General features: G+C 36.9%; 1 protein-coding gene across 1 annotated transcript in view; it reads left to right on the top strand.

Moving 5' to 3' along the window:
- The window catches only part of LOC150015733 (leucine-rich repeat-containing protein 49), an 81,920-nt gene that overhangs the window by 39,520 nt on the left and 23,136 nt on the right, over positions 1–19,264 (top strand). The gene's annotated exons all lie outside the window — the stretch shown is intronic.

Raw genomic sequence — 19,264 nt, 5'->3', positions numbered from 1 at the left:
CCGAGTCGGACTGCACAGCCATTCTCGGCGGTGCAGGTAGACTCTTAAGAAGCTACACCATCGTCTCTCGAGACGGACGGCTGCTGACGACGACTTATAGGTGAGATCATATGGTATTTGTCTTTCACCGCCTGGCTAATTTCACTTAGCATAATACTCTTCAGTTCCATCCATGTTGTCGTAAAAGGTAGGAGTTCCTTCTTTCTTTCTGCTGCATAGTATTCCATTCTGTAAATGTACCACAGTTTTTGAGCCACTCATTTACTGATGAGCACTTAGGCTGTTTCCAGCACTTGGCTATTGTAAATAATGCTGCTATGAACATTGTGGTGCATAAGTTCTTTAGAATTGGGGTTTCAGGTTGTTTAGGGTGTAACCCTAGCAGTGGAATCACTGGGTCAAAAGGCGGTTTCACTTTTAGTTTTTTGAGGAAGTTCCATACTGTTTTCCACAGTGGCTGTACCAGTCTGCATTCCCACCAACAGTGCACTAGGGTTCCTGTTTCTCCACGTCCTCGCCAGCACTTGTTTGTTGATTTGATGATGGCCATTCTGACTGGTGTGAGGTAGTATCTCATTGTGGTTTTAATTTGCATCTCTCTGATGGCCAGTGATGTCGAGCATTCTTTCATATGCCCACGGGCCCTTGGTATGTCCTCCTTGGTGAAGTGTCTCTTCAAGTTCTTTGCCCATTTTATAATTGGATTGTTTATCCTCCTGGTGTGGAGTTTTATGAATTCTTTATATATTTTTTATATCAAACCCTTGTCCGAAGTATTATGGGCAAATATGTTTTCCCATGTGGCTGGTTACCTTTTCACTTTGCTGATATTTTCTTTATGCAGAAGCTTTTAAATTTGATGTTGTCCCATTTGTTTATTCTTTCCTTTATATTCCTTGCCCTAGGAGATATATCGCAAAAATATTGCTGCATGGTATACCTGAAATTTTACTGCCTATGTTTTTCTCTAGGACTTTTATGGTGTCGCAACTTATATTTTAGTCTTTTATCCATCTTGAGTTTATTGTGGTGTATGGTATGAGTTGGTGGTCTAGCTTCATTTTTTTGCATGTACCTGTCCAGATCTCCAAACACCATTTTAGAGGCTATTTTTACTACATTTCATACCCCTCTCCCCTTTGTCAGATATTAGTTGACCATAGAGACTTGGGTTTATTTATGGGCTTTCTATTCTATTCCCTTGAACTATGTGTCTGTTCTTATGCCACTACCAGACTGTTTTGATTACAATGGCTTTGTAATATAGTTTGATATCAGGTATTGTGATCCCTCCTATTTTATTCTCCTTTCTTGTAATTGCTGAGGCTTCGGGGTCATTTATAGCTCCATATAAAATTTTGAAATATTTTTTCTATATCTATGAAATATGTCATTCGAATTTAATTAGGATTGCGTTGTATCTATAGATTGCTTTGGGTAGTATGGACATTTTAATGATAATTCTTCCAATCCATAAATATGATATATTCTTCCATTTATTTATGTCTTCCTTAATTTCTTTCTTCAGTGTTCTGTAGTTTTCTGAGTACAGTTCTTTTACCTCCTTGGTTAAGTTTATTCCTAGGTACTTTATTTTTCTTTTTGCTACAGTAAATGGAATTTTTTCCCTAGTTTCTGTTTCTGATATTTCATTGTTGGTGTAAAAAAATGCTTTTGATTTCAGAATATTGACTTTATATCCTGTTCACAATTTCTGGTAAAAGATTTATTTCCTACTGATATAAGTTCAAAGTGCCATAAAGACACCATTATATTATCTTGGTCTGATCTTTTTTTTTCTAAGTATATTTTATTGATTATATTGTTACAACAGTTCCAATTTTTCCCCTATACTCCCCTACACCCAGCACCCCGCTCCCACAGCAATCCCCCCCCAAATTTTTTCCCATGGTTCGTACATACAAGCTCTCCCGCTTCACCCTTTCATATATTCTTCTTTTTTAATAAATAAATGATTAATTAATTATTTTAACAATAAAAAATAACAATCCCTCCCTCTCAGATATTAAGACCCTTTATAATCTTATAAAGGACAGTGGGCGAAGGTCTCAAGCTCCTCTAGCTGCTTCAAGCTGGACATGGTCGTCGTCCTACCTGCCCTTGGGTCCAGAAACCCCTAATAAGAGTGGGGGTGTGGAGGGGAGGGTGGTCTTCCCACATGGGGAAGGATCGTGCAGACTCCAGGTCAGTTGGCTGTCCCCAGACATAAGTGTGCTTGGTTTAACAGGCTGGCATCCTTTTTGTATTGTGGGGGCAACAGATTTGGCAAGAGGGTTAAAAGACATCATTCAGTCCATAACCACTAGATGAAAAAAGGCAGGGATTAATTTTTCAATGTTCCACATTAGGGAAAAAAAAGGGCTTCTTTGGAGGAAGGTGTGCCAGGCACATCTCACCTGTCCAAAACGCTTTTGCCCATTATGCTTAGTTTGGGCTGAGGGGAATATTTTAGGTTTCCCCCCCCTCTCAGACCTGTGGGCCCTTTCGGTCCAAGCCATTAGGATAGAAAAGAGAAACCAGTTTTAAAGTGAAGCCCACAAACCACCCCATTCTTCACCAACCGAGCCACTTAGTTCAGCCAAACCATTGAGTCTCAAGGCAGCAATGCAGACAGGATTAAGTGAGGCCTATACATACAGACATTCGCTCAGGTAATGAGATCATAGGTTTATGCCCTCTGGTTCAATTTTGCTCATTTGTTTGTGTTGTTCATTAGTTTCCTGTAACAGGTGACAGCATAAGATATTTTTCTTTCGTTGCCTGGATTATTTCACTAAGCATAATTCTCTCTAGTTCCATCCATGTTGTTGCAAATGGTAGAAGTTCCTTCTTTCTTTCTGCTACATAGTACTCCATTGTGTAAATGTACCACAGTTTTTTGATCCACTCATCTGCAGATGGGCACTTAGGTTGTTTCCAGCACTTGGCTATTGTAAGTAGTGCTGCTATGAACATAGGGGTGCATAGGTTCTTTTGAATTGGTGTTTCAGGATTTTTCGGATATAATCCTAGCAATGGGATTGCTGGTTCAAAAGGCAATTCCATTTTTAGTTTTTTGAGGAAATTCCAAACTGTTTTCCATAATGGCTGCACCAGTCTGCATTCCCACCAGCAATGCACCAGGGTTCCCATTTCTCTGCATCGTCTCCAGCACAAGTTGTTTGTTGATTTGTTGATGATGGCCATTCTGACTGGTGTGAGGTGATATCTCATTGTGGTTTTTATTTGCATCTCTCTGATGGCTAGTGATGTTGAGCATTCTTTCATATGTCTGTGGACCCTCTGTATGTCCCCTTTGAAGAAGTGTTTGTTCAGGTCCTTTGACCATTTTCTAATTGGGTTGTCTGTCTTCTTGATGTTGAGTCATATGAGTTCTTTATATATTTTGGAGATCAATCCCTTGTCTGAGATATCATTGGCAAATATATTTTCCCATATGGTTGGTTCCCTTTTCATCTTACTGATGTTTTCTTTAGCTGAGCTGAAACTTTTTAGTTCGGTGTAGTCCCATTTGTTTATTCTTTCCTTTATTTCCCTTGCCTTAGGAGATATATCAGTGAAAATGTTGCTACGTGGGATATCTGAAATTTTCCTGCCAATTTTTTCCTCTAGGACTTTTATGGTATCATGGCTTACATTTAAGTCTTTGATCCATTTTGAGTTTATTCTGGTTTATGGTGTAAGTTGACAGTCTAGTTTCATTTTTTTGCTTGTCCCTGTCCAGTTCCCCCAATGCCATTTGTTGAAGAGGCTCTTCTCACTCCATTTTATATTCCTTCCCACTTTGACAAATATTAGTTGACCATATAGACCTGGGTTTATTTCTGGGCTCTCTATTCTGTTCCATTGATCTATATGTCTGTTCTTATGCCAGTACCAGACTTTTGATTACAGAGGCCTTGTAGTATAGTTTGGTATCAAGTATTGTGATTCCTCCTACTGTGTTCTTCTTCCTCAAGACTGCTGTGGCTATTTGGGGTCTTTTTTGGTTCCATATAAATTTTTGAATTATTCGTTCTAGGTCTGTGAAAAATGTCATTAGTATTTTCATAGGGATTGCATTGAATCTATAAATTGCTTTGGGGAGTATGGACATTTTAATGATGTTAATTCTTCCCATCCATGAGCATGGTATATGCTTCCATTTATTTGTATCCTCCTTAATTTCTTCCTTCAGTGTTATGTAGTTTTCTGAGTATAGGTCTTTTACCTCCTTGGTTAAGTTTATTCCTAGGTATTTTATTTTTCTTGTTGCTATGGTAAATGGGATTTTTCTTTCAGTTTCGCTCTCTGAGATTTTATTGTTGGTGTACAGAAATACCTTCGATTTCTGAATATTGACTTTGTACCCTGCTATTTTGCCAAATTCACTTATTAGGTTGAGTAGTTTCTTTGTGGAGTCTATAGGCTTTTCTATGTACATTACGATCATGTCATCTGCAAATAATGACAGTTTTACTTCCTCTTTTCCAATTTGGATGCCTTTTACTTCTCTTTCTTGTCTGATTGCTGTGGCTAGAACTTCCAAGACTATGTTGTAAAGGAGTGGAGAGAGTGGACATCCTTGTCTTGTTCCTGACCTCAGGGGAAATGCTCTCAGTTTTTGCCCATTGAGTATGATGTTGGCTTCAGGCTTCTTGTATATGGACTTTATTATGTTGAGGTATGCTCCCTCTATTCCCATTTTGCTGAGAGTCTTCATCATAAATAGGTGTTGTACTTTATCAAATGCTTTTTCTGCACCTATTTATATGATCATGTGGTTTTTATGTTTCATTTTGTTTATGTGGTGTATTACGTTTATTGATTTGCGAATATTAAACCATCTTTGCATCCCTGGGATGAATCCCACTTGATTGTGGTGTATGATCTTTCTAATGTGTTGCTGGATCCGGTTTGCCAATATTCTGTTGAGGGTTTTAGCATCTATGTTCATCAGCGATATTGGCCTGTAGTTTTCTTTCTTTGTTGTGTCTTGACCTGGTTTTGGAATTAGGGTTATACTGGCTTCATAGAAAGAGTTTGGGAGTCTTCCCTCTTCTTGGATCTTTTGCAATAATCTGAGGAGGATAGGAGTTAGTTTTTACCTAAATATTTTGTAGAATTCACCTGTGAAGCCATCCAGTCCAGGGCTTTTGTGTGCTGAGAGATTTTTTATTATTGCTTCAATTTTCTAGTTGTTATTGGTCTATTCAGGCTTTCTGCTCCTTCTTGATTCAGTTTCGGAAGACTATAAGTTTCCAGGAATTTGTCCATTTCCTCTAGGTTGTCAAATTTCTTGCCATACAGTTGTTCGTAATAATTTCTTACAATTCTTTGTATTTCTGTGGTATTGGTTGTGATTTCTCCTTTTTCATTTCTGATTTTACTTATTTGGGTCCTCTCTCCTTTTTTATTGATGAGCCTGGTTAAAGGTTTGTAGATTTTGTTTATCTTTTCAAAGAACCAGCTCCTACTTTTGTTGATCTTTTGAATTGTTTGTTTAGTCTCTATGTCATTTAATTCTGTTCTGTTCTTTATGATTTCCTTCCTTCTTCTCATTCTTAGCTTTTTAAATTGTTTTTCCTCTACTTCTTGTAGCTGTAGGGCTAGATTTTTTTTTTATTACAGGTTCTTCTATCCTTTTTAGGTAGGCCTGTATTGCTATGAACTTTCTTCTCAGAACTGCTTTCACTGTATCCCATAGGTTTTGGGTTGTTGTGTCTTCATTCTCATTTGTTTCCAGAAACTTCTTGATTTCTTCCTTGATGCCATTGTCAACGCATTCATTATTTAATAACATGTTATTCATTCTCCATGAGTTTAAATGTTTTTGAGTTTTTTTCCTTGAGGTTGATTTTCAGTTTTAAGCCATTGTGATCTGAGAAGATGCTTGATATAATTTCAATTTTCTTGAATTTCTTGAGGCTTGTTTTGTGTCCTATCATGTGGTCTATCTTTGAATATGTTCCATGTGCACTTGAAAAGAATGTATATTTTGCTTCTTTGGGGTGAAAAGTTCTATATATATAGATTAAGTCCATTTGATCTAGAGTGTTGTTCAGTGCCTCAATATATTTGGTGTTTCTTTGGTTCGAAGATCTGTCTATTGTTGACAATGCAGTGTTAAAGTCCCCTACTATGAGTGTGTTGCTGTCTATATCTTTCTTGGAGACTTTCAAAATTTTCCTTACATATTTGGGTGCTCCTAAGTTGGGTGCATATATACTTATAATGGTTATATCTTCTTGATGGACTTGGCCCTTAAGTATTATGAAATGTCCTTCTTTCTCTCTTTTTATAGCCTTTGCTTTGATATCTGTTTTGTCTGATATAAGTATTGCTTCCCCAGCTTTTTTTTCATGTCCATTTGCTTGAAATACTTTTTTCCATCCCTTCACTTTCAGTCTGTGTAGATCTTTTGTTCTAAGGTGGGTCTCTTGTAGACAGCATATATGTGGGTGATTCTTTCTAATCCATTCAGCTACCCTGTGTCTTTTCATTGGAGCGTTTAGTCCATTTACATTTAAGGTTATTACTATAAGTACTTATTCATTGTCATTTTCTCTCTTTGTATTCGTGTTCCTCTCTGTCTCTCTCTGTTTCTTTATTTTCTTAAAGCGGACCCTTTATCATCTCTTGCAATGCTGGTTTGGTAGAGATGTATTCTTTTAGTCTTCTTTTGTCTTGGAAGCTCCTTATTTCACCTTCCATTTTGAATGAGAGTCTAGCTGGGTAGGGTATTCTTGGTTGCAGGCCTTTGTTTTTCATTGCTTAGAATATTTTTTGCCGTTCACTTCTGGCTTGTAGTGTTTCCGCTGAGAAATCTGATGATAGCCTTATTGGAGCTCCCTTGTATGTTATTAGTTGTTTCTCTCTTGCCGCTTTTAGGATTCTCTCTTTGTCTTTGAATGTTGCCATTTTAATTATGATGTGTCTTGAAGTGGACCTGTTGGGGTTCCTCTTCATTGGGACCCTCTGTTCTTCCTGGACTTGTGTGACTCTTTCTCTCCTCATGTTAGGGAAATTTTCTGTCATTAGTTTTTCAAAGAGGTTTTCTATCTTTTGCTCTTCTTCTTCTCCTTCTTGAATTCCTGTGATACGGATATTAGTATGTTTCATGTTTTCCTGCAGCTGTCTTAGAAACTCTTCAGTCTTGTCCAGTCTTTTTTCGTTTTGTTGCACTGTCTGGGAGTTTTTGTGTATGTTGTCCTCCAGCTTGCTGATCCGATCTTCTGCTTCCTCTAGCCTGCCTTTAATTCCTTCTACTGTGTTCTTCAATTCAGAGATCGTATTCTTTATTTCCTCCTGGCTCTTATTGATAGCTTCTATGTCCTTTTTCATGCTGTTGTAATTCTCAGTAAGTTCCTTGTAGTTTTTCTGGAGTTCCTTGTAGTTTTTCTGGAGTTCTTTGCAGTTTCCGCTGAGCTCATTCAGCTTCTGCATAATCCATGTTTTGAATTCCATATCTGATAATTTGCTCCCCTTTATTTCATTTAGCACTCTTTCTGGGGATTCTACCTTTCCTTTCGATGGGGGGTTGTTTCTCTGTCTCCCCATTTTTGTGACTCCTATTGTTTGTTGGTGCTTCTTAGAATGATCTTCACTTCCTGGATCTGCCTCTGGTAGCTTCAGATCATGTACCAGTCTGGGCCTAGGCAGCCTGTTGGAGACTTCCAGGGATCTACTGCCTTTGTCTGTCTTCTTTAGTTGTTAATCTATTCAATCTGTCAGTTGCAGTCAGGCTTAAGGACCGTGGGTGTGGAAGCTTAATTCCTGTAGGCAGGGCTTTTGCTTCCCCTTAGTCTGACGCCACTTGGAGGGGAATGGTCTGCCATTAGTACTGGGGATGAGTCAGCACTAGGACCCAGTCAGCTGTTACCCCATTTCTCCCCTCAAACCACCGCACCAAACTCTCCCCAAGTGTCTTCATTCTTCTCTGCCTTCCCTCTGCTTGAGCCCAGGGTAAGTGGGGGCCCAAATATTTTTGTATGTGATACACTTAAGAGCTCTTTTTCTCCTGCTGTTTCTCTCCAGCTAGCAAGAAACCCTTTGGCTTTTCACTTTTCACAGCTGGATACTATTTTACTTTCCAGTCTGTTGCTGTAGGCTAGGAAGCGCAGCTGCGGGTTTAGACCCTGCCCTTTTCAGGGGGTACCCCCAGCTGCTGAGCTGTTTCTAGTCCCTTCAGCTGCCAACCATGGGAGCCCAGCCAGCCCTTCCGCATCTCCGCACTCCCTACTTGTCACCTTGTGATGTAGCAGCCTTTTCTGTCTCTCCGCGGCTATAAGACGTCTTTCCAACTAGTGTTTGGTTGGTTATTCCAGATGATTTCTCCAAAATTAAGCTGTAAATCCAGACTGGTCCTGGGAGGAGGTTAGTGTAGCTTCCACTTACTCCTCTGCCATTGGATCTGATCTTTTTAATGACCTAAAAACTATTAAGTTAAAGAGACAAATAATGTTTATATAAGAAGCCACAAAAATAAATTTTAGAAATAGTGATTTATTGGTGAAGATTATAATGCAAAGTCTGTTGCTAGATTATAAGTATCACTTTATGCATTTTTAATTAAATCATACAAAAGAGTATTACCAAGCAAAAAACCGCAGTAATACTTACTTTTATATTTACAAGTGTTCTTTATTTCTTCATATGGCTTTGAGTCACTGTCTGGTGTCCTCTTACGTCAGTCTAAAGGATTACTTTAGCACTTCTTATATGGCAGGTGTACTAGCAATCAATCTCACAGCTTTTGTTTATCTACGAATATATTAATTCCTCCCTTATTTTTTAAGTACAGTTTACCTGGATATAGAGTTCTTGATTGACAGTTTTTTCATTTCAACATTTGATTGACAGTCATTCTGCTTTCGGCCCTCTGGTTTCTGATGAGAAATTGACTGTTAATCTTATTGAGGATCACTTGTACATAAGCAGTTATTTTCCTCTTGCTACATCCAATATTTTTTTCTTTGTTTTTCAACAGTTGGAAGTGATTTGCCTAGGGTCTTCTCAGGTCTTTTAATGCCACAAAACTCTCTTAGTGAATTTCAACATTTTGTAAAGCATCTGCCTGGTTGTTGTAATTTTTTGTTAGATTTCAGAGTTCTCACAATGTTGATTCAGACTGTTCTTGCTAGCATATTTGTTGCTTTTATGGATGGATGGAGATTTGGAATTCCCTACCCTACCATGTTCTCTTCTTTGTAACATTAATAATTTTGCTATATTGTATGAGGTATGCTTTTACATTTCAAGATCATTATAATGTACATATGTTCTATAATCATAACATTTGTCAGTTAGTATGTTCTAAAGACTGAAAACTAATAAACACTGTTAAAGTTTCTATGGTTATGTAACTATTATGTAATTATATTTCACATGGGAGTTAGGTTGTGTACTGTCATTTTATCTCATTTTCTCCTTCCTAAACCTAGGAGACTAATCCTAGTATTATAATCCAAATAACCCCCTCTTAAGTACACTTCAAAAGCTATTCAAAACCATGCCACACTTTAGTTTGCTTCATATTTGAGCCATGCCTTTCACACATAGTTTGTTTTGATCTGGAGTTTCTTATTGCTTATCTTTTTTTAAATGAACAACAAAATTTATACTGCTTTTACTACATTGTAATTTTTTTGAACTTCACGTTTATCTTTTTGAAGCCTACTCTGTCCCTGACCTAATTTAGTCTCATTACTTCCTTTATCATTATATGTGATATAACTAGTAGACTCTTTTTCTTTCATTGTGTTTCTTTCTCATATCCTCAACTGCTTCTAGCCTCTCAACTTCTAGATGGTAGAGTTGCTCAGATATTGGTCCTGGGCCCCCTTATCATTCTTTGTTGTTTTTCCCCTAAGCAATTTGACATATGTCTTTGACTTTAAATACAATTTATATAGATAGATAAATAGATAGATAGATATAGATATAGATGTAGATAGATAGATATAGATAGATAGATACATATATATTTTAATATCCTTTATTGTTTATGCTATAACAGTTGTCCCAATTTCTTTTCCCTTTGTTCCCCTCCACCCAGTGACCCTCCTCCCTCCTGTCGTCCCCCTCCTTAGTCCATGCCCATTGGTTGTGCATATAGTGCTTCTTAACATCTTCCTATCTACTCCACTCTCTCCTACTATGCTTCTTAATTCCTGTACCATCTCCCTCCCTTTCCCATCTCCCCCCTCCCCACAGACCTCCCCCCAAATTCTTCCCCATACTTATAATTCTTTTCCCACTCTCGTTGCCTACTTAGTCTGCCTTTGTTTCAATTCCCTGGCTTCTATTGTTGGTTGTTGTGATACAGTTTTCATTTTAGTGTTCCTAGTTTTGCTTTTCCTTCTCCTAAACAAGTCCCTTTAACATTTCGTATAACAGTGGTTTGGATCTGATGAACTCCTTCAGTTTTACTTCGTGCTGGAAGCACTTTCTCTGCCCTTTTATTCTGAATGACAACTTTGCTGGATAGAGTAATCATGGCTGTAGGTTTTTGCTTTTTATTACTTTGAATATTTCTTGCCAATCCCTTCTTGCCTGCAGAGTTTCTTTTGAGAAATCAGCTGGTAGTCTTATTGGGACCCCTTTGTATGTAATTCTCTTCTCTCTTACTGTTTTTTAGATTCTCTTTTTATCCTTAAATTTTGACATTTTGATTATAATGTGTCTTGGTCTGGTTCTCCCTGGGTCCAGTTTTTTTGGAACTCTCTGTGCTTCCTGGACCTGTAAGTCTATTTCCGTCCCCAAGTTAGAGAAGTTCTGCCTCATTATTTTTTCACATAATTTTTCAATTTCTAGATCTTCTTCACCTTCTGGCAGCCCTATGATTCAGATGTTTGCCTGCTTATAGCTGTTTGATATGTTTCTGAGCCTCTCCTCATTTTCCTCACTTCTCATTTCCTCTTTCTGTACTGGTTGACTGTTTGTTCCTTCCCTGTATTCCAATTTGTTGATTTGATCCCTGGTTTTCTTTCCCTCACCCCTAGTTTCATATGTGTTTTTGTTCATTTCAGCAGGACTAGCTTTCATTCCTTCCTTGTCTTGTTTAAGATCTGCTGTTAGGTCTATAAGCATTTTTATAACCAAAGCTCTGAACTAAGCCTCAGAAATATTTCCTGTCTGCTGAGTCGTTAGATTAGAAATTTGCTGTCTGGTCAGATGCGTCTGTGAGATCTCTATCATGATCTGTGCCATCGTGACCGTTTTGTGTTTACCTTTGCTTCCTGGGCGGGGCTGTCACACCTTGTACACTATAGGGGATGGAGCCCCATGCACTTGTCACAACCGGAAGACCCGTCTCACCATGCTGTGGCATATTCTGTGGGGGTGGGGGTCCAAGATGGATCCCTACTGTTCACTTTCCACTGAGAGACCGGGAGCGTCTTCCTCCGACCCCACCCCCTCCGGGCCTCACAGTCCAAAGCAATGGAGGTCTGCCTTCCCTGGCTTTGGAATCACAAGTTGATGGGTCTGATCTGCAGCTGGGGGTGCTCCCCAGGTGCCTCTTGCCTCCCCTTAAATACGGGTGTCTGTGCTTACCGCTGTCCTCCCTCCATTGCTGCTGCTGCTGTGGACAGCACAGCTTGAACTCTTCTCCCTGGCTTCGCCCCTCCTACCCGTCCGGACGAGCACCATTTCTTTATAACTTCATATGTTGTACTTCCATTTATTTTCTGGAACTTCTGGTTATTTATGGTTTTCCAGTAGTTGTATTCCTTCTTAGTTGTGGAGGGAGATGGAGCGTGTTAATCTAGGCCTCCACCTTAGCCAGAAGTCTCCTGTGTTTGTTTGCTTCCGTGTCCCAGGGAGAGCTAATACAATTTATATTATGAAGATACCAATATGTATACCGTTTCTTTTATGGTTTACTCATTTAGATTGCATTTAGGAAAAAAATCTTTACTATATTGAGATTATAAAACTATTCTTTCATTTTGTCTACCTACAAGTTTAAAATTCAGTCTTTCACATTTTAGTATTTATGGTACCTGGATTTGATTTTTAAGTTTGAGTTTGAAATCTGATTTGGTTGTTTTTCTCCTATAGGAGTAGCCAGTTACCCTAGCATTGTTTACTGAGTATTCTTTCTTTTTCCTACTGATGTGTAATGCTACTCTGCCTGACTGTTTTACTGGAAGAAGTAGGCAATAGGGTTCTTTTATAGATCTTCAATTAATGTCCCTGTGTTCAGTAACACATCTCACTCCCATATTCTGTCACACCAACTGTTTTTTTCTTTCTAAAGCTCTACTGGGTTGCCATCTTTGTTCTTGTCCCCAGTGCATATTCAAAGCTATAGTTTTCTTTTTCCTTCTTCATCACTCAACATTCTTCACTTCCCAGCTTACAGATAGTTGCTGAAACTTTTTTTCTGCAGATGTCCCCCTTTGTGCTTGTTGTTGTTGTGGGTTTATATCATTTTAATTACTTTAATGGAATCTTAGAAGGATAAGTTTCAAACACATGTGCTCAGTCTGTCTGCTATTTTATCTGAAAGTGCAAAGTGAAATGTTTTAAATATTACAAGTTGTATTACGACATTATCTGTAAGTCTTTAAAAATATAATTACATTTCATCTTTCTGGAATGATATAAGCCTGACTCTTTCTGGAGGTAGAAAGCTAGTCAGAAGGCCACAAGTTTCTTCCTTGGAGTTCTGATTTGTTTTTTAATATTGCATAATTTTTCCACTTTTAACAATCCCATTTACAGTCATTAGTGTTTCATAATGCCAAAAAGGTGGCTAACTTTTTTGTTACAATGTCTGTGACCTTTGACTTATGGGTGTGTAACTAAATGCCTGGGAACAAGTATCCATGAAAAAATTATAGGCACATATATAGAAGAAATTCTATAAAACTTTGCTATATCCCATTAATGATTTCACTGTTCACTGTATTTGGGACAGCTCTACAGTAAAATGACATATTGCAGGTTTCTTTCCCCTGCCAGAAATGGGAAAGTACTTGGTGTAATGTTTTCTTTGCTTACATTGGATGCATACAGTGGAGCTGATTTATTTTTGGTCATTTCCTGTCTATGAACACTCAAGTATTTTAGCCAACACTACTATAATAAGATATAATGCATAAAATGAATTTCCACACCTACAAATGTTGTAATAAAAATCCATAAAATACATTATTATAGGAATCAGCACCACTTATTCACTGGGAAAAGAATCTTCTGAAATATTTCTAGTCTTTTCTAACCTGTTATAGGAAGCCTAAAGATGTTTTCAAAATACACCAAAAGAACCCATAATTCTATGAAATACGGTCTTTTTTCCCATTTAGGCATTTAAGGAGTGTATTCTCCATTTAACCTGGTTTTCAGGGACTCATTAATTTATTGCATTAAGTTAATTGCCCTGTACTTTGTAAGATATATAAAGATCTAATCACTATGTTGTACACCTGAAATTAATATATTGATAATATTGGATGTTAACTATAATTTTAAAATAAATTTAAAATAGTTATGTATAAATTAATCACCCTATCTTAGAGTTCTTTACTAATCAAGAATGCATAGAATATTTTTCTGAAATGTTCCTATATAAAGATTGAGTTGAATCAATGAATGTTTGGACTTGGAATTAACCACTAATGATCTTGAAGAGAATTCCTTTTTGATGGCAGACTGTCTACTGTTACATAAATAATATTTGAGTTGGGACATATCCATGGAAATGTAGTAGGCTTCATGGGAAAACAAATTCTGCAACATAGATCCTTCATAGGAGAAGAGTGCATTTCTTGGAGCACGAATTTAGATTAGACAGGGGTAGAAAATTAGACCAGTTGACCCAGTCACCTACTCTGAAGCATTTAAATCACACTTGATTCCTCCTGCTCCTTCACTCCCCACAATCAACCACTAAGTGCTACTTTTATTTTCTCTTAAATATCTAGTATAGTTATATTCTCTTCTTTTATTAATAATAATCACTAAAATGTATTGAGCTAAGCATGGGGTGTGCTTTAGAATATTATTTCTAGTCTCCATAACAACTTTGAAAAAATATGTATTGTGATCACCATTTTATATATCAGGAAACTGAAACTACAAAGAAATTAAATAACTTGCCCCCCAAATTAGTTTATCAATGGCTGTCTGGAATTTTAACTAAGATCTATATGATTTTCTCTCCAATGCCATTTCTACCATACCATGCCCTCTTTTTGGTTTGCTTTCATATGGTCTAGTTCACAGCTGTGCATTGATTTTCTTCCTAATCCCTGTTCATCCAGCCTCTCCCTCCTACATCCTCCACAAAATAGACCAACCCATCTGTTTTTCAAGTGGGTCCTTGAAACCAGAGAAATATCTTATTCAGCTATTGCTGAATATCTTATTCACCTAACTCTGTTCATGGCACATTGGAAATGTTTAAACACTTGTGTTGAATATGGTCGTATTACTTTTTTATTTAAAATCTTCTTCTGTAGAACAACAATAAAAAAAAGAAATTTAAACAATTAATTAATTAATTAATTAATTAAATCTTTTTCTGGTCTTCAAACTTATAGGGTAAAACCTGAGTTTACAGCTTCATCTTCGGCTATTTCTCCCTCCCATATAATGCAATGTTTCAGCCATATTGAAGTTGGTCTTAACTGAATATGTCATACATAATCAGTCTTCCATGCCTTTCTTTATGTTTTTCTTACCTAAAGTGTGTTTCCTCCTTCTACTTCTCATGTAATTCTACTATTTATCTTTCAAGGACCAGTTCAAATGCTACCTTCTTTTGAAACCTGACTTCTTCCCTCTAGAACAGTGGTTCTCAACTTGTGGGTCGTGACCCCTTTGGGGGTCAAACGACCCTTTCACAGGGGTCGCCTAAGACCATCGGAAAACACATATATAATTATATATTGTTTTTGTGATTAATTACTATGCTTTAATTATGTTCAATTTGTAACAATGAAAATACATCCAGCATATCAGATGTTTACATTAAGACTCATAACAGTAGCAAAATTACAGTTATGAAGTAACAAAAAAAATAATTTTATGGTTGGGGGTCACCACAACATGAGGAAATGTATTAAAGGGTCACAGCATTAGGAAGGTTGAGAACCATTGCTCTAGAGGAATTAGTCATTCCTTCCTCGGTATTCCCAAAGCATATCATTTAAATATTCATTATCGACAATAAGCATATTATATTAGAGTTAATATATATATTGATCTTGCTCTTTACCCTCTATCCAGATTGGAAAATATTAAGGGCAAATATGTCTTAATTTATTTTTCTATCCTAGTGCTTACACAATATCTAACACATAATAAACTCTCCAGATTAGCCTATTAGTCTGATGAGATTGAGGTCATTTCTGTTGAGAAATTATATCCCATGTGTTTATTAAATTAATTACAGAGTATGATTGGAGCATTTATAGTTCTGGGACCATAGCCCAATAAAAGTGAAGAAAAATTTTGATATATCCAAAAACTTGTACATAATTTCCATACTGATTGTCCTTATCAATACAGATAATTTTTGTTGCCCTGTACCACTGTATATAGTGAGTTTTTAGTAGATTTTTGGTGAATAAATGAATGAATCAACAAAAGAAATAACATTTATATATGTATGAATTAAAAGATGTAAACATATTATTAAGCATACAAGATAAACTGAAAGGACAATATCCAACGTATAAACATTGGTTAGCAAAATTTTAAAGTTATTTCTTACGGAAATCAGAGCACACCTTCCGCAAGGGACAAATTCCTCTGCATTGCATGGGCCAGAGGCTAAACTCAGGATTATTCAGAAAATAACTGACATAGGTTAGGTATTATATGACTTATTTAACAGGTGCTCTGTTTCCTCTTGAGAATGGTGAACCTGCCTACAGCCCAGCAAACTTGCCATTTGTTCTTACTGAATATCTTTGTCAGATCTATAGAAATTGGAGATTACATCTGCTTTGTTTTGTAACTATAAAACTATTTTGCTGAATGTAGGCTTGCTTATTATTTCACTTATTTTCCCAACAGTTTGCGTGACAAAACTTTAAACAAAATAAATAATCCCTTTCTGGTAATATACTTTTATATTGTAGTTCATCTTCTTTTCAAAATTCCATATATATGATGCTACCTATTCAGTTTATTTTAAATTGTAATAAACATAATAATCAAATAGTGCTCCAGACTTATGCTGTTTATGTGGAAGACACTACAGAAGAAGATAAACTAAAGACTGCCTTGCAATAACAAAAACAAACCTACAGAGATGGAGAAATAAAAGGACAAATCTAGTTGTTTAAAATACAATTCACTGTACACATTTTATACAGTTTGGTACATGGTGTTAATATGAATGGGACTTCTTTTCTACTTGAATCATTTTTTTAACCAAAGCAAAATAACCTCAGTAATAAAAGTGTTAAAATACAATATAAAGATACAAAAAAAAAAAAAAAAAAAAAAAAACCCAAAAAACATACTAATTCTATTTAGGAATGTAATCATGATGTTACATTTTTTATAATCCACAATTATGTTTAGGAACTCACACAAACGTAGATCACTAATTTGAATGAAATGCATAAATTTGTAGTAAAACTTTGTTGTTACACAAAAAACCCAAATTACCAAAGAATGTACAAAATTAATGTTTATTTCACCTTTGTGTCTTATTCCTGATCCTTCACCAATATTGCATGAAGAGAAAAACAAAAGCAAAACATATGGAAACTAAAATCAGAATCACTTAATGTTACCAAGTATACAAACAAATTAAAATCTAGCGGCCCTAAGCAAGAATTGAAGCAAAAACAATGCTGTGAAACAAAACAAAGAAAATTGCTAGAAAACCATATGCATCATACTCTTTCAAACCAACCAAATGTGCTCCTGCATGCAATGGAACATAAACAGAATTTTTTCCTGTAAGGTATAGAAGTACAATTTCTTTATTTTTTTATTTTTACTTTCTATTTTTTAAGTATATTTTATTGACTAGAGTCTTACAGTTGTCCCAGTTTTCTCCCTTCACCCCCCTGTCGGGTACCCCCTTTCCCTCCAGCAATCCCCTCCCTTAGTTCATGTCCTTGGTTCGTGCATATAAGTTCTTTGGCTTCACCCTTTTCTATATTATACTTAACTTCCCCCTGTCTATTTTGTACCAACCAATTATGCTTCTTAGTCCCTGCACCATTTCCCCATTTCTCTCATTCCCCCTCCCAGCTGATAACCATCCAAATGATCCACGTACCTATGATTCTGTTCCTATTCTGGTTTGCTTAGTTAGACATTTTTTTTTATTTTTTAGATTCAGTTATTGATAGTTGTGAGTTTGTCATTTTAATGTTCATAATTTTGATCTTTTTCTTAAGTAAGTCCCTTTGACATTTCATATAATAATTAATGGCTTGGTGATGATGAATTCCTTTAACTTTACCTTGTCTGGGAAGCACTTTATCTGTCCTTCCATTCTAAATGATAGCTTTGCTGGATAGAGCAGTCTTGGTTGTAGGTTCTTGCTTTTCATCACCTTGAATACTTCTTGCCATCCCCTTCTTTCCTGCAAAGTTTCTTTTGCGAAATTAGCTTATAGTCTTATAGGCACCACTCTGTAGATAACTCTGCTTTTCTCTTGCTGCTTTTAAGATTCTCTCTTTTAATCTTTAATCTTTGAATATCAGTTATGATGTATATTGGTATCGTCCTCTGTGGGTCCAACTTGTCTGGGACTCTCTGTGCTTCCTGGACTGTAAGTCTATTTCCTTTGCCAAATTAGGGACCTTTTATTTCAGTATTTTTTCCTAATAATTTTTCTTTTTCTTGCTCTTCCTCTTCTTCTTCTGGCATACCTATGATTCAGATGTTAGCACTTTTAAAGTTGTCCCAGAGGTTCCTAAGCCTCTCCACTATTTTTTGAATTCTTTTTTCTTTTTGTTCTTGTTGAACGTTTATTTCTTCCTTTTGTTCCAACTTGTTGATTTGCATCCTGACTTCCTTCTCTTCACTGTTGGTTCCCTATGTTTGTGTGTGTGTGTGTGTGTATTTTTTTTTTAATTTCAATTTGTGCAGCCTTCGTTTCTTCCTTTATTTATTTATTTATTTGCTGTACTTTATGAGTTCTCTGAGCATCCTTATCATGAGTGTTTTGAACTCTTCATCTGATAGGTTGGCTATCCATTTTGCTTAGTTTTTTTTTTCTGGGATTTTGTTCTGTTCTTTTATCTGGGTCTTTTTTTTTTTTTTTTGTCTCCTCAATTTAGCAGCCTCCCTGTGTTTGTTTCTGTGTATTAGGTATTGCTGCTTTTACTCCCTAGCATGGCCTGTGTAGCAAAGGCACCTGTAAATTGTATGGGGCAGAGCCTTAGGTAACTGCCATAGCAGGACCACCCATTTAATCACTTGGTGGCTGTTTGTGGTGGAGGGCTCAGAGAGGGGACAGTGCCACTCCCTGGCTTCTGGTGATTTGCCCGGCTCTTGCCCCATTTCCAGTCATTTCACCCACTTCCTGTTCACAATTGGTGCCCTTCCAGTTGCTGCCCTGGGTTTTGCATATGTTCTAAGACCATTTGGGCCCTTTAAGCAGTGAATATCCAGCAGTTTCTTCCACTGCCCCAACATCCACTGGTATTTACAGCCAGAGGTAATGGGGGCTTATCTTCCTGGGGCTGGGATTGCTCACTCCCCGGTTATCCCTCCTGATTTTTATCTGCCACATGTGAATGTGGGACCGTCTGTTCCACTGGCACTCATCCAAGCCACACCACCTCTCTGCCATGTCTCCTTGACTCCACCCCACCTCCCTGTTGGATGAATGTGACTTCTTTAAATCCTTGGTTGTCGGACTTCAATATAGCTCACTTTTCTGATGGTTCTGGTTGTTTTTTCTTTTTGAGATCTGGTTGTAATTCTATGGTTGCTCAAAGAGGCAAAGTGTCTTCCTATGCCTCCATCTTGTCTCTAAATTCTCTCTTTTTTTAAAAAATAAATGGATCTTTTTTATGCCTCCAGTTTTTTATTTAATTGATTTGAGAGAGAGAGAGAGGAAAGGAGACAGGGAAGAACATTGATTTGTTCTACTTATTTATACATCCTTGGTTGTTCTTATCTGTACCCTGCCTGGAGATTGAACCCACGACCTTAGTGTATTGGGATTACACTCTAACTAACTGCTCACCAGGGTGAAATACAACTTCTTTTTTAATACTGTGGGTGGGTAAAATGTTAGTAATTTTAATTCTGCTAAGCTATTACAGAGTGGGCCACG

Source organism: Furipterus horrens, unplaced genomic scaffold (genome assembly GCF_987537825.1).
Source record: "Furipterus horrens unplaced genomic scaffold, mFurHor1.1.pri manual_scaffold_3, whole genome shotgun sequence".
NCBI lineage: Eukaryota > Metazoa > Chordata > Mammalia > Chiroptera > Furipteridae > Furipterus > Furipterus horrens.
Note: the sequence above shows the minus strand (reverse complement) of the source record. Positions and strands in the feature narration are given on the sequence as shown.